The following is a 15,535-nucleotide window of genomic DNA, read 5'->3' on the forward strand; positions in this document are numbered from 1 at the left end:
TTTCTGATTGAGCTCTCAGTCTCATAAGATGTGAAAAGAAAAAAAAAAAAAGAAAAAAAAAAAAGCCTTCTCTTTCTGCTGTGTGGCAGACTCTAGACCGATGCTCACCCATCAGAGATGTTTTGTGACCCCAGTCACTGCTTACTAACATTATTACGAACTGCCAGAGATTTGGTCTAGGTCCTGCTGTGCACTACAGAGAAAGCCAGTTACTGAGAGAATGAGTATTGCCAGAGAAGAAGGCTTTAACTGGGTGCTGCAGCTGAGGAGAAGGAAGACCAGTCTCAAATCCAACTAAAATTAGGGGTTTATATGGCAAGGAAGAAATGTAGCTATGTGTGGGAAAACAGGAACGAGGGAGGGATAAGGAAGAGGAGTTGGTCAACAGGAAGCAGGTGGTCAGTTAAGCAATCGTGACAGATGAGGGGCCTGGCATCTTATTGTCCAGATATAATTATCTGATAAGTTTCAGTTCCTTGACACTATTTGGGATACCTGGTGGTTGGTTTCCCAAGAAAAAAACTCAGATAAGACAACCGTAAGTTTCTCAAGTTTTAAGACTGGAGGGGTCAATTTCTATGTTTATTCAAAAGAAACCATAAACATCAGTTCTATGGGACAATTGGGCTGGTTTGATTATGATTGTATTGATGATTATATTTGCTTTGCAGTAAATGGAGAGCAGCCCAATTATAAGGACTTGAAAGAATAGATTTTCTCACAAATCTTCATATACTTTATAGATATTCATCTTTTAAATGTAATAAAAGTCATTTTTCTGAGCATATGTATTAAGAAATAATTTAACATATTTTGTGATGACTACAATGCTTTTTAAGTATTTAGAAGTATTAAATAATCTGATTTTTCACTGATCTGTGTGGTCTTTGCCTAAGTTAGTTTAAATTTTTAGTTTGACAAAATAACTTTTTCTACCAGTATTCAAGGTCTGATTTTTTAAAGGTGGTTGCATTCAAATGAATTTTTGGAATGAAGCTCTGAATGTATTGAGATGTAATTTTACTCCATACTAAAAATTGAAAATAGGAAAACATCCACAGAACAGCATCGTAGAGTAGTACTTTGAGCTATGTGTAACAGCATTTTGGAAAATCTAATTTATGGTGAAATTGAAAAAGAAATATGAGCCTCATTTCCTGAATTCTCCTTTATCTTGAAGTTTGACATTCCTAAAAGAGCAAGAGACTTTGATGCTGTAATATCTTACACAGGCCTCTGCCTCTTTAGTTACTGTTTTGAGATCTCACAAAAGCAGACCATGCAGGTGGCCTTATTAACTATCTGTGGAAATTTAAGATAAGACAGAGGTTATAACATATTTTCATACCGTATTTCACTAATAGGATAAGTTATCACAGTAACCTGTCCCAAATGCAATTCAGATGATATTTCAGCCACCCGGTTACTAAAAAGAAACACATGTGGATAAAAGCTGTTTCTGACTTATTTATGGATTAGGCAATAACTATTTTCAGTGAACTCTTAGCAAAAGGGGACCATATTTTATGATATACTCTGCAGTGAGGACAGTTTTTGCAAAATGCCTTAAATATTTTTTAAGGACCACATATAGTTTTGAGGTACCAAAGATATATTTGCAGAAGTGGCTAAATAACTCTTTCTTAGTGCTAATAGCATGTTAGTTATCATTTTATAGCAGTTCACAAGGATCCTGCAGAAGTCTTTATATTAAAGGAAGAATTTAGTTTAAGGAGCTCTTTAAATCTTAATTCTGAATATATGGTTTCATTTCTATCCCAAGCAATCATAGGACATATAAAGAAATTTATTTCCATCTATCTCCGTCTTAAAAACCCTTAGTGAATGTATTTAACTGTCCTTAAAGTTTATTCTTTTGTCTAAAATTCCTTAGCATAAAACTTTAAAAAATACATTTAATTATAGTGTATTTTGGATACTTTATTCCAAATTTTTCTCTCAAGCCATTTTCAGCGAATTTGAAAGGAAATAATTTCTGTCTTTTTAACATAATACTGTATTATAGAAGAGAAAATTGGGAGGTAAAAATTGCCCACTAAAACTCAAACCCAAGAAATCCCTTATTTTATACTCTGAGATTTGTTTCTTTATATTCCTCTATGTTTTCTTGTGAATGATGCTTTTAGAAAAAATGAATGTGATATCATAGTTAAGCATGCTTTTCTCTTTCTTTGGGAATCAAGAGTACTATGTGTCTCACTATATAGGGATTCTGAATAGGGATTTCTTCTCTTGTGATGTGTTTATTTGACTCCAAGACTGAGGGTAAATAGATAGGGCCAGAAACAAGGATGATTCTAAAATGATTTTCTATAAAATTTCTTAATATAGATAAGAGTTATAAATACATATATATTTATATATGAGTTATAAATATATAATATAATAAGAGTTATGAAAACCTATGTAATATGAAAGATTGCCCTTACGTTCTGTTTTCCTCTGATGAATATAGTTTATTCAACTACTTTTTTTTTAAGTACATCCATTTAAAAATTACTGTTTTCTACCTGGCTTTTAGGTTTTGATGAACCAGCTACTGTCTACTTGGGCAGAGTCAATGCATAACATATGACTTAATGAAAGACGATTTGTTGCTATTGATCCTTTATATGTTACATTAGAGCCTTGTGTTCTTTTCCACTGGTGATTTGAAAGTTCAAATGTGACTTTTCCACAAATAAATTGGCCCTCACCATGAGCCAAGAGACACGTTAGATATGTGGCTAAGATAAAGTGATGATCCTTTTCAAATCACCCACAATCTTATAGAGTACCTAGATATTTAAGCAGATAACTTAATAGACATGTTAAGTAATTGAACAAAGCACAAGTTGCTCAGTGATCAAAGTTAGAGGAAAGGGCACATGTGAAGGGACTGACAAAGGAAATGCCATTTCACATTCAGGAAACGATAGTTATTTGGCTGAGGAGAAAGTTAAAGTAGAAATGGGTTCTAGGTATCTATTGCTGCTTTACAAAAGCATCCCACAATCTGACGGCACAAAACAATAACCATTTTACGATGCTCATGGATTTTGTAAGCCAAGGAATCAGACGAGGCATAAAGAGGATGGCTTGTCCTTGCTCCACTATGTCCAGGACATGCAATGGAGAAGGATGCAATGGCGGGGATGTCACAAACTGGTGAGAGACAGAATATCTGTGGTTAGAGAATCCACTTCCAAGATGATTTCTTGACTCACAGGTCTAGCAGCTTAACTGAAATTCACATGGCCACTCCAGCATGACACCTTTAGTGGTATCATACTTCGCACATGGTAGTTCTAGCGGTTACAGCAGCCTCAAGCCCAGACTCTAAGAGATGGGTGGATAGCACAAAGATCTCACCTCTCAATGGAAGGATGATCAATGAATTTATTGTATTCCTGTGTTAAAATTGTGACAGCATATAATGAGGGAGAAGACTGGAGAAACAGGCAGAGGTCAGTTTGTTGAAGTTGTGAACTCTACGCCTAGAAGCTGGGACTTATTTCTAAATGTAAAGTAAAATTGCTTTGAGAAATTTTTACCAGAGGAAAAATAAGACTATTCATAACTTAGAAATATTGCCCTGATGACAGGGTAGAGAAAAGATGTGCTTTGGGCAGGGGAATAGGGATGGACCCTGCTCTGGTGGCAAGAGAATAAGCATTTTAATATTTGCAGATGTGAAAGTCAGACTGGAACAATGAATTCGGTACCTGATTGGAAGTAAGGGTAAAAGACAATCATCATGCCTCTACTTTCATTGATGAATTGAAATATCATGTATTTCAGTAAGACAGAAAATATAATACTATAGTGGAAACAGATGAGAGGAGGGGGTCAGAGAGAGAAAAATTTAGCTTTGGCCTTCCTAGGTTTAAGATTTTAATGGAACTTTGGTGACTAGTATGTGGCTCCGGAGCCTAGGAGAGAAGCTAGAGCCAGAGTTACAGATCTGGGAACATTAGCTTAGCTATGTTTTATTGATTGAAACAATAGAAATGGAAGAAATAGCTCAGGAAAAGAGAATAAAGGTAGGGGAAAGAAAGGAGAGCTCGACACAAAACTCTGGGGACCATAAACAGTTACAGGTGAAGTGAGCAAACAAGGAGAATGAGAGAATGTTCTTTTTGTTTTGCAGTGTACTGAGTTATGGTATCTTTTTGCTAAATTCGTAAGTGTAAATTGTTTTTCTATTGCGAAGTACTTCGTCTTCTGAGACATTTTGTTCCTGTCTTTCAAATTATTCCTGAAATTTAGATACAAATGAAATACAGAATTCTGGTTGAAATATTAAATAAACTATATTGAACATATATTCATCTAATCACTGCATCATGCAACAAAACACTAAGTCCTGAATTTAAGACACTTTTGGATTCTGTGCAGTGTTGAGATTTATGTTTTGAAAGGCTCACCCTGTGTGTGCTGTTTTGGGAATGCTGGTTCTTTGGTGTCTTATTGGGACAGTTTCTAATGATTTCTTACTGGGCTAAGTCCTGTGGGACTTACGTTGTTGACTTTGGGAAGTGAGAATAATGAATAATATCCATAAAATTTTGAAGGAGAATGAGACTTAATTGTATTTGATTTCAAGAAATCACAATCCCAAAGTAATTTCAAACTGGGAGATCAAGAGCCATAGTTAAAAGCTCAGCCATTGTCCTGAAAGAGCCATGCTTATGTGCTTTCAAGTAAGAATAACGTAACATCAACAGTGGTAAGTGAGAACCAAGGGATGTGGTATTAGAAAGACCTCCAAGTGCAGGTGTGCAGGGTAATTAGTGGCTAAAATTCACACAGGATTCATTAGAATAGTTACAGAGCCTCCAGAGACTGTCAAGTATGCATTTTTAAAACCTGTTATAGCACTTACCTTTATCAGACACCCTTCTAAGTGATCTATGATTTGGTCCTCATAAAAACCTTCAGGGGCTGGGCACGGTGGCTCACGCCTGTGATCCCAGCACTTTGGGAGGCTGAGGCGGGTGGATCACGAGGTCAGGAGATCAAGACCATCCTGGCTAACACAGTGAAACCCTGTCTCTACTAAAAAAAAATACAAAAAAGTTAGCTGGGCATGGTGGCGGGTGCCTGTAGTCCCAGCTCCTTGGGAGGCTGAGGCAGGAGAATGGCATGAACCCCGGAGGCAGAGCTTGCAGTGAGCCAAGATAGCTCCACTGCACTCCAGCCTAGGTGACAGACCGAGACTCTGTCTCAAACAAACAAACAAACAAACAAACAACAACAACACACACACAAAATCCTTTAAGTAGCTGTCATCCTCATTTAACAGATGAGAAACTAGGCACAAAGCAGCTGAGCTGAGATCTGGGTAGGGCAGCTGGCTGTAGTTTCTTTGCTATTAACCAATGTATTAGATGTTTACTACTGGCATTTCAACATATTAATTCACAGAAGATAAATAATGTCATCTATCATTTCTTCACATCTGCAAAATGCTTTTGTTTCTCTTTCCAAACTTGACTTTGATTTCCATTAAATATATAATTACACTTTTTTTTTTTTTTTGGAGACGGAGTCTCACTCTCTCACCCATGCTGGAGTGCAGTGGTGTGATCTCAGCTCCCTGCAACCTCTACCTCCTGGGTTCAAGCGATTCTCCTGCTTCAACCTCCAAAGTAGCTGGGATTACAGGTGCATGCCACCATGCCTGGCTAATTTTTTGTATTTTTGGTAGAGACAGGGTTTCACGGTGTTAGCCAGGATGGTCTCAATCTCCTGACCTCGTGATCCAGCCACCTAGGCCTCCCAAAGTGCTGGGATTACAGGTGTGAGCCACCACGCCCAGCCTATACTTTTTATGAATAATATTAGTTAGTATACATGGCTTTAGGGGTTATAATTCTCCAAATGAAACAGTAACCTCTGTACGCTTTAACCTTCCAAATTTTTGTAACACAGTGCCAATACATCGGAGATGGTCAATAAAAGTCTTTTCAATGATTCATTAATGGGACAATCGCATAAATGAATCTTCATGTTTATCAGAATAAGAGGAACATTGAACTAAGTTTGGTTTCTCAATAGCTATGTCTATGTGCCACTTTGGAAACCTTAGGAATGTGAAGCTGCTTTCTTATTTATTCATTAATTCAATGTCCACAAGTATTTATATACTTTGTAAGTGAATCGTTAGAATAAGATCAGAGAGGCCTCTTCACTCTGTCAGCACTCTAACGGTGGGATTATCACACCTGAATATCCATTTTCCCAGTGTTTTCTATTTCTTTCTCCACTTTTTTTTTTGTATTTAGACATAACATTGAGTTGGAATTTTCTTTTCATGCACTATACAAGGGATGTTCAGCCTCATTTTCCCACACTCTTTTTTTTTTTTTTTGAGACGGAGTGTCGCTCTGTCGCCCAGGCTGGAGTGCAGCAGTGTGATCTCGGCTCACTGTAAGCTCTGCCTCCCGGGTTCATGTCATTCTCCTGCCTCAGCCTCCCGAGTAGTTGGGACTACAGGTGCCCACCACCACACCCGGCTAATTTTTTATATTTTTAGTAGAGACAGGGTTTCATCGTGTTAGCCAGGATGGTCTCGATCTCTTGACCTCATGATCCGCCTGCCTCGGCCTCCCAAAGTGCTGAGATTACAGGCGTGAGCCACCGCGCCCGGCCTCCCACACTCTTTTCTATATAACTTTATTGTACACAGAACAACTCAAGTCAGAGGCCCAGGATTTGTCTTAGATTCTTCCCTTTCTTTCAATTCCTGCGTCCACTATTTTAACTTATTTTAATCATTTACTTCTATTTACTGTGCCTCTGACTTCATTCAGGCCTATATAAAATGCTGCCTGAATTTTAGCCATGATTTCCTATTTTATCTGTTTTCAGCCTTGTTAACATCTCCCAACCTCATTTCTTCCTCACTCTTACATATCTAAAGGAAAGGATCTATCTAATCTGAGAATTTAGTATTTCTTCTGCAATTAAATTTTTTTGGTAGTTTCCCACTGCAATCATAAGAAAGACCAAATTCCTTAGCAAATTGATAGGGCTCTCTAGGTTCTTACTTGGAAAAAAACTAGGTGTTAAAATATTATTTGTAGGGCTGGTGTGGTGGCTCATGCCTGTAATCCCAGCAATTTGGGAGGCCAAGGCAGGTGGATCACTTGACGTCAGGAGTTTGAGACCAGTCTGGCCAACATGGTAAAACCCCGTCTCTACTAAAAATACAAAAGTCATCCGGGTATGGTGGCAGGCGCCTGTAATCCAAGCTACTTGAGAGGCTGAGGCAGGAGAATTGCTTGAACCTGGGAGGTGGAGGTTGTAGTGAGCTGAGATCGTGCCACTGCACTCCAGCCTGGGCGACAGAGCAAAACTCCATCTCTAATAATAATAATAATAATAATAATATTTGTAGAATGAATGAGAAAATTAAAAATATTTATAATTACCACAATAAATAAGCATAAGTTGAAACAATTCAAATATCAACTTCCTCAGCTGAGATTTTTTGCAAGAAGCTTGATATTATCCAAAGAGATAAAATTCATACATTATATGAGGTTAAGGTATTATGTTTTGATGATTTATAGAATTCTGTATGTGCATTATGTTGAAGCAAATTTGATTCTTGAGGTTGAAAACTAAACTAAGGAATGAGGTCATATATACATATATATGACCACATTCTGCATGGAAGTCTGCTATTAAAATAACTACAACATAAATAGAATAGTCTACAAAAATCTTACATGAAATTATTAACATTTTCTTAACTGTATTGATGAAGGCATGGAGAGGAGATACAAATACATTTTAACTCTCATTCTAATTCTTGTTGAAAAATAAGGGCTGTTTGTATCCTTTGCAAGGATTATAAGGCTACCATAGAAATTAGTAGGAAAAACAGTTCCATGATTGATTAGTGATGTCTGTAATGGATGTGGGAGTGGCCAATTATAAATTATGTTCCATATTTATTAGCCCTGAATAAAACATTGCTAAAAGTTTTAAGTAACATTTGCTTGTAAGACTATGAGAATAGTTGCTTAAATAATATAATTATTTTAACCTTTAAAGTTGTTTTATTTACTCTTGATTTCTATGTAAAGTGGATTGAAGTTGTTTAATATTATTTCTCTGAATGTGAAATGGTATATTTTGAAATTAGATTTGTTTGATACTTGCAGAGATGATATTCTGTACATAGATTCTACAATATCTTGGAAATCTTCACAAATCTATGGAGCAATAAAAACACTTCGACTGATAATTTATACAGACAATATGGTACAAGAGAACAGAGTACAGCTTATGGAATGTTAACAAATTTAAGTTCAAATTTCAGCACTTTAATTTACAAAATGTGTAAAATGCACGAGTTAACATCTAAAGACTTAATTTTTCATATTTGTCAGTTGGTTGTATAGTATAACCTTTGCAGGATTGCTGTGAGGATTGAATAAGATAAACATTAATTGCTGCCAGTTAATAAGGATGTAATAATGACTAGTGTCTGTCTGTTCCCTCCTTTAACATACTTCTGATAATTCCATTCTTGGAACAAGTTCCCTTGCTTAGAAGGTGGGGATATAACATGCCATCGTTTGAAAATGCCGCCCAGCAAATGTCAATCAATTATTTCGTTATTGAACATATACCAGCCCCATGATAGAGAATAAGAATGCAAAAATGAACATAATTCCTACCCTGGAGAACAACACAGTCTGTTTAGGAGACGGATACTTAACCTGGTTAGTTACTGCACCATCAAGATACAATATTCAAGACATGTCAAGGAGATATTCAGAAAGGGGATTCTGAAGTTTAGGATTGAGATTGGGGTTTGAAATACACAATTACTATAAAAGAAGGAAGGAGTCTATTATATCTGGGATTATAATTTTTAGAATATTTATGGTAACAGCATGAAATTTTGTGGGTGGTGACAGTGAGTGAACCTGCATTTGGGAAGCAGAAGTAATAGCTGGAGATATGGCTGTTGTGTCAGGAATGCTAAAATGATGAAGTCTGTAAGAAGGGGACTGCTGACATCTGGAGAAGAGGCATGGCTTGAGATTTTGGAATATGCTGTTTGACTTTAGAAACTGTGAGTGTTCTCCTTCCAAGGAGACATCTGTGGATATTCTGTAGTGCACAGTATCTCCAATTTTATTATGCATAGGAATCACCTGCGGATTCTGTTTAAATGAAGATTCAAATCAGTAAGTCTGAGATGGGATCTGAGGTTTTATATTTCTAACAAGCCCCAGGTATTGTTGGTCTACAGACCACATTTTGAGTAGTGAGGCTCTAGCGGTTAGTAAAAATGGGCAACCACAGATTCAGCCCTGTTTACCTTAAGAAGCTTTTTTCCCTTATAATAAATGGATTTCATAATTCCACATGAGGATTTACACTGAAGCTGAAATAGGAAGCTCTGGCAGTTTGGATCCTGCTGTGTTTTAATCACTAGATGAATTCCATACTTTAAAAATAGTTGACTGTGTATAGTTTTCTCTTCTTCCCTTCCATGTTTGGGAAAAATAAAAAACAGCTCCTTGATATTCCAGTTTACTAGAAAGATGATCACATACTTCCTTTAGTAGGATCCACAGGGAGCCTCAAAATATTTACTTCTTTTGTGCTTCTGTTTCTGACATCTTTTGCCCACCCATAAAGCTAGTAGGAGTCTAATCATACAGGATTTCAGAAAAAAATGCACTCTTCAATTCAGACGTCTAAAAGCCCATAGTTTACTGCTTTTCTGACTCAGTTTATTTTCCTCCATTGCCTGAGAGCTGTGTCTACATGTCACCCGTGTCTGTTTTACTAGGACTCGGCAAGTTGGCTGTGCTTACTCACCTGGTTTGTTACTAGTATGTTATAAACTTGAAGCCTGGGAAATGGCATTACAATAGCACTGTGGAGAATAAAATGTTTTTCTGCTGTCCAGGGAGGCATAGACAATAATGTTAAGAAAAATAAAGGAGCTATTGAGAAAGATTTTGAGTTAGATCAAACAAGTAATGAGAGAAATGGAGAGAGGTTGATTATGTGAAAATTTGAAAGAAAAATAATGAGAGAAAAGTAGAGGCATATTGAAACAGAAGATTTGATATTTCTGTCCACCCTAGATTACCAGTGATTTTTAAGGTTACAGTAATAGCTTATTTTTTTAGACAACATTGCAAACGTTCAACTAAGTCTCCCTTACTCTCTTTTTGATTTCTTTTCAGATGAAAAGACAAAAACAGGGAGAGGCAACAGACATTTAAGTGTAGTTACTAAGGACATAAAAACAGGATGGCAGTAAAACTATAATTAGAACCAGCAATTAACAAATGTCTCACTAGCTTACACATAAATACAAGTGTGTACGGTGCCTTTACCTTTACACGCTATTTCATAAACATTAGGTATTAGGCCAAACCAAACACTTTGCCCATTGGGCTTCCTGTGGAAGCTAAACAGCTAGCTAAAACCAACCAACCAACCAAACAAACAAACAAACAAAAATAAGTTGTTCTTCCAAGGAGTCCAAGGAGTCCATGCTTCTTGATCTATAAACATCTGAGAGTGGCAGACACTTATGTAGCAACAGGCCAGTGACTTTTGACTAGGTGCCCCTTAGAAATGCAGTTGGTACAATGTAGTCTGTTAGTAGCTGAGATCATGAAAAATAAAGGACAAAAATCATGAAATTGATAAGACCAATGGGTTAATTGGTGAAATAATATTTATTCTCTATACTGGAAAATAGATCCACGGAATAGTGAAGTTGCCTTATAAATAAATCAAACATAAACAATTTTTTATATACTAAGCATTTGTGGCAGTTATACTTGGCAGATAAATTATTTTCGAGAGGATAATAAGAATAGTTCTTATTCTGCTTTTTAAAAACATACTGAATTCCATTTAAATTTCTCATGGATCTGTCAATCTGACTTAACCATTATCACCTCACAATTTACCTTTTTTAAAATTCATATCCAACCATTCCAAGCTCCCAATTCCACTATTGACTATTTCAAATCAGCTTTTCACCTCATTTTGTTAAAAAAATTAAATATATATCTGTGAAAGATAGAGTTTATTTTTTAATATACTTACAATATTATTCAAACACCAGGGGTTTAGTCTAGGTCCTGCTCTCTGTTGCACAGTAAGCCAATCACTAAAATAACAAGAATTTCCAAGGGAGAAGACTTTACTCAGTTGCTGCAGCTGACAAGAATGGGAGATCAGTCTCAAATTCACCTCTCCAATCAACTAAAACGGGGGGTTTATGTAGTGGGGAAGGAACTGGCTACATGTGGAAAAGCAGGAATTAGGGAAAGGTAAGGAAGAAAAGTTGGTCAACAGGAAATAGGTCATCTGTTAGGAAAACAGGAATTAGCAATGAGTAAGAAAGTAATCATGACAAATGAGGGCCCTGGCATCTCATTGTCTAGATGTGGTGATCTGGTAAGTTTCAGTTTCTTGATCCTATCTGAGAGCCCTAATGGTCAGTTTCCTGAGAAAAGGAACTCAGATAAAACAAATGTAAGTTGCTCAAATTTTAAAACTGTGAGGATCAATTTCTATGTTTATTCAAAAGAAATTATAACATCAATTTTATGGGACATTAAGGCCAGTTTCAACAATTCAACATAATTATCACACTTAAAAAATTAATATTAATTACTTAGTTTCATTTAACATCCTAGTGTTAAAATTTTCTCAATTTTCTCATAAAGTTGAACAGTTGTTTATTTGAGTCAGAATTCAAATAAGCTTCTGTACATTACAATTGGTTTTAAGTTCTTATAAGACTCTATAAGTTTTCTCTTCATAATTTTTCTTGCAATTTATTTGTTAAAGAAATTGGGTCATTTGTCCTATTGAGTGCTCCACTGTCTGTGTTTTTATTATTGTATTTCTGTAATATAGATCTTTGAAAATTTGTCTCTATTAATTGTGTTAATAATAGACTTCCTGTTACAACACTTACGGTGCTGGTTTGGTGACATATGACATACTATGTTTTCAAAATGTATTAGTTTTATTATTTCTTTATTTAATTTTTTATTTTTTCCGAGCAGAGTCTCACTCTGTCGCCCAGGCTGGAGTGCAATGGTGCTATCTAGGCTCACTGCAACCTCCGCCTCCTGGATTCAAGCAATTCTCCTGCCTCAGCCTCCAAAGCAGCTGGGATTACAGGCTCCACCAGGCCCAGCTAATTTTTGTATTTTTAGTAGAGATGGGGTTTCACCATGTTGGCCAGGCTGTTCTGAAACTCCTGACCTTGTGATCCACCTGCCTCAGACTACCAAAGTGCCGGGATTACCAATGTGAGCCACTGTGCCCGGCCTAGTTTTATTTTTTAAGAGACAAGAGTAGGCAAATTTCCAATATCCATGATAGTACTGGTACATTTGATGAAGAGATTGCCTTGAAGAAATCACATTATGTTTATAAATTTAAATAACTAAAGTTAAATTAAATTTTTGCATTACATAAAAGGGTACAAAGCATAGTTATGAAAGCTTAGAGATTTAATATGTGTCTAGAAGGCGATAAAATGTTGCATAGACTTGGTGTAATTTAAGGTGATACTTGAAAAATGGTTAGAATTTGGTATAATAGACACAGGTAGGGAGTATTCCCATAGGAGTTATAGCATGAGTAAAGGCACAGAAAAATAGAAAAGTACAAGTGAGATAAAAACCCCTCTTGTCTTTTATCCTGTGACAAAGATAGTAGAACATAAACATAGAAACATAAGAATATTTTAAAAGGCTGGGTGCAGTGTCTCACACCTGTAATCCCAGGACTTTGGGAGGCCGAGGTGAGCAGATCAAGAGGTCAGGAGTTTGAGACCATCTTGGCCAACATGGCGAAACACTGCCTCTATTAAAAATGCAAAAAGTAGCCAGGCGTGGTGGTGGGTGCCTGTAATCCCAGCTACTTGGGAGGCTGAGGCAAGAGAATTGCTTGAACCCAGGAGGTGGAGGTTGCAGTGAGCCGAGATTATGCCACTGCACTCCAGCCTGGGTGACAGAGCAAGACTCCGTCTCAAAAAAAGAAATGAAGATTTTTTTAGAGGATCTTGAATATCAAAATTTACTTTGAATCTTCACTAATTAGCTGCATGTTTTAGAAAATTTATTGTATGGCTTTGACCTTTGCTTCCTTCACCTATAATTTCACTTCTCTATTTGAGACAAGCAGTAATATCAAGACACAAGCCTACATACATTCATTTCAATTCAAATATTTGATTCTGAGGTATGAATTAGATTAGCAATACAACATTTGAATTTCTCTAGGTCAGAGGTATCGTGGGACGTATTCAAGGCTTGAGTTAGAGTAATAAACATCGGAATTGATGGAAAACACAGGTACAGATGGAATTGTAGATATTGAATTAGTATGACTAGGTATTGATTTCTCCTCTGTAATAATTGAAGGGGAAATGGAAAGAGTCAGCTGTTGAGGTTTTCAGCCTATATTATTAAGAAAATTGTGGTCCTGTGGATAGAAATAAAGAAATTTTAGGAAGGAGCTTATTGAGAGCTGGGGAATAAAAGAAGGAGAATGGAGAGTTGATGTGGTGAGTTTGAAGCACACGTAAATGGACAGGTCTTTCAGTTGGTACTGATGGATGGGAATATGAACAGAGGTTAATTTTAGGAGTAGAATTTTAGTTTAAATCTTAGTATAAAGTGAATTACTAAGTAAACAATGCATAAAAATATTTGAGGAAAGAGGACATACTCTTGAAGGAAAAATAACATGCCTTTAAGAGGTGGGGAAGCAAGGACCCCAAAAAGGAAAGAGACAGTGGGATAAAAATGATGGTGAATTAATTGGGTCAGCTTCCTGGAATGCCAGTCTGTGAATAGGAGAGGCTCAAAAAGGAGCAGGGACCAACATGGTTAAATACAAAGACTTTAGAACACAGTGAACTTTGAAGAAAACACTTCAAGATAACAGCTTCACCAGTGCAAGAAAGCAGGACAGAAGCTACCTTTTAAGGGATTACAGTGAGAGGGTTTGGTGTAAGAATTCAGGTTCAAAGTAGAGTATTCTTATATAATAAATCAGAAAACACACATGGACCATAAAATGAAATTGATTTTGGCCAAATCATTAAAACTTTATGGACTTTGTTGTTGTTTTTCCAGTTCTATGCTAAGAATTATATTATGGCACTTCTTTAAAATCATGAGGTGGGGGGACCAATAAGGTGGCTTCAGTTCACTAAAAGAAAATATATTGTTTCATTGTCATCTATTTTGCTAATAGGTGTGTTCAATTTAGAGAAAGTAGGGTAGACATAGCGGTAAACAGATAGTTCTCTTACTCTTGAATTGAGAAGTAGACTGAGAAGTTCACAAAAGGTTTTTCCTCACTTTGCATGTTTTTATTCTTTAGTTTTCAAAATGCTATTTCACTGAATTGAGACAGTTTGGTTTTTATTTCTGAATTACTTTCTGATAGTATTATTACTGAAGTAGTTTAGCCAGTTGTGGCCAGTTGTTTTGGTGCTCAGTGTAGTTAGAATACAGATTGCGTTATACACAAATAACAATTTATCACATGCCGAATGTACTCTGTGAATCTGAAAGCTCCCTCTATATGAGGATATATTTCCCTCAAGCCAGGCAATTTTAAGGACCTGCAAGCTCCCACCACAGCCTAGCTCGGTGTAGTAAAAGTTATCTTAGTAAACACATCATCATCCTAAGTAATCCTTTCCCTGACTAAAATACCCCCTGCTTGGCAGAGAAGCAATTGGATCAACTGCAGCAGGGCTCCAAGTGACCCCACCCTGATTCCAACACCCCCATGTTGTTCTTGTTTCCTTGGAGGCCTTGAAAACTGTGCATGCACAGCAACTGGGTTCATGTAGAGCCATCCCAATTCATCTGAGAAGTGATTCTCCACTTGGGCATCAACCCATGACCATCACAGGCTATGTGAACATGTCCTGGGTTTATCGGGTCTAACTATATCTTTCAGAACACTGATTCCAGAACTCTTAGGTAACTCAGAGATCAGTTGAAGTTAATGTGTAAATGTGCATTTTATTTATAAAGTATTGCTCTTCAAAATATGGCTTAAATCATGCTTTCTTGTGTGCCTTTGAACAAATATTTTAATTTAAAAAATCATTGAGACATGTAATTACAGAATGCCCAGAAGTTGTCATGAGTATTTGTTAAGTTTGTTTATGAAGAACTTAAGCCCACTTTAATTTCTGTTTGTATATCGATCTTCCCTGAGAAAAAACATCTTTTATTGTTTACTCCCTTGAAAATAATCTAGTCCTAGAGGCCAGCAATAACTTATTAGACAGAAACCAGATTATTTAATCACTTGACTTTCAAAATAATATTTAGATTGAAAAAAGCAAATTAGAAGAGTTTACAAAAGGAACTAATGATTGTCATCCCACACTCTTCTTTTTTGTTTTAAACTTTTTAAGAAAGTGATCTTTCATCATGTCAGTGAAACTTTAGTTTCCCTGAATTTCACAGTCATTTACAAGGTTGAATTTTTT

At 36.4% G+C, this 15,535-nt stretch overlaps 1 protein-coding gene across 3 annotated transcripts in view; it reads left to right on the forward strand.

The window, feature by feature from the left end:
- The window catches only part of NAV3 (neuron navigator 3), a 385,886-nt gene that overhangs the window by 152,855 nt on the left and 217,496 nt on the right, over positions 1-15,535 (forward strand). The gene's annotated exons all lie outside the window — the stretch shown is intronic.

Source organism: Macaca mulatta, chromosome 11, assembly GCF_049350105.2.
Source record: "Macaca mulatta isolate MMU2019108-1 chromosome 11, T2T-MMU8v2.0, whole genome shotgun sequence".
NCBI lineage: Eukaryota > Metazoa > Chordata > Mammalia > Primates > Cercopithecidae > Macaca > Macaca mulatta.